This window comes from Euprymna scolopes, chromosome 16 (assembly GCF_053919585.1).
Source record: "Euprymna scolopes isolate OS-2025 chromosome 16, ASM5391958v1, whole genome shotgun sequence".
In the NCBI taxonomy this organism is placed as follows: Eukaryota; Metazoa; Mollusca; class Cephalopoda; order Sepiida; family Sepiolidae; genus Euprymna; species Euprymna scolopes.
Window position 1 is genome coordinate 30,260,631 of NC_136497.1, and position 563 is coordinate 30,261,193.

A 563-nucleotide genomic window follows, 5' to 3' on the forward strand; every position below is an offset into this window, starting at 1 on the left:
TAAAACAATCAAATAAAAAATATAAATTCAAAACTGTAATAGAAGAAGGCTTCCTTCAGTCTTGACAGACTATGGATACCCACTGTAAGGGTGCCTGCGCGTGAAATTTGTGTGGCAAGAGTTGCACAATCTCCAACCACGCCTCTCCTGAGTCAACATTGTTGCATACCAGTGGCAAGTTGAGGTACAAGACGACTGGAAACAATGCCGAGATAAGCGGAGAGCACATACAGCGCCTAGAATTCCCAAATGGTCACCCATCTGGTATTAGCCAGGCTCAACGTTGCTTAACTTCGGTGATTTGACGAGAACCGGTTTGTCAACGTGATTATGCCGTATATCAAAACTGTAATAAATATAATTAATATCAACATTGCCACCTCATAAAAAGAAAATATCGCAAATTCAAAACGTATCTGCTAAAAGCGTCCGTCTGCAATGCAAACTATTAAGGATCCTCATTAGCTTAAATAAACTTCTGCATTCGCAACTTTTAATAAACAAACCGACGTTACATGACATGCTCCGGCAGTTGGACTAGTATGTCGTTTTATAGGGATGCA

General features: G+C 40.3%; 1 pseudogene; it reads right to left on the reverse strand.

Moving 5' to 3' along the window:
* Positions 1-224: 224 nt before the first annotated feature.
* Positions 225-341, reverse strand: LOC145296361 (5S ribosomal RNA; annotated as a pseudogene).
* Positions 342-563: the final 222 nt, after the last annotated feature.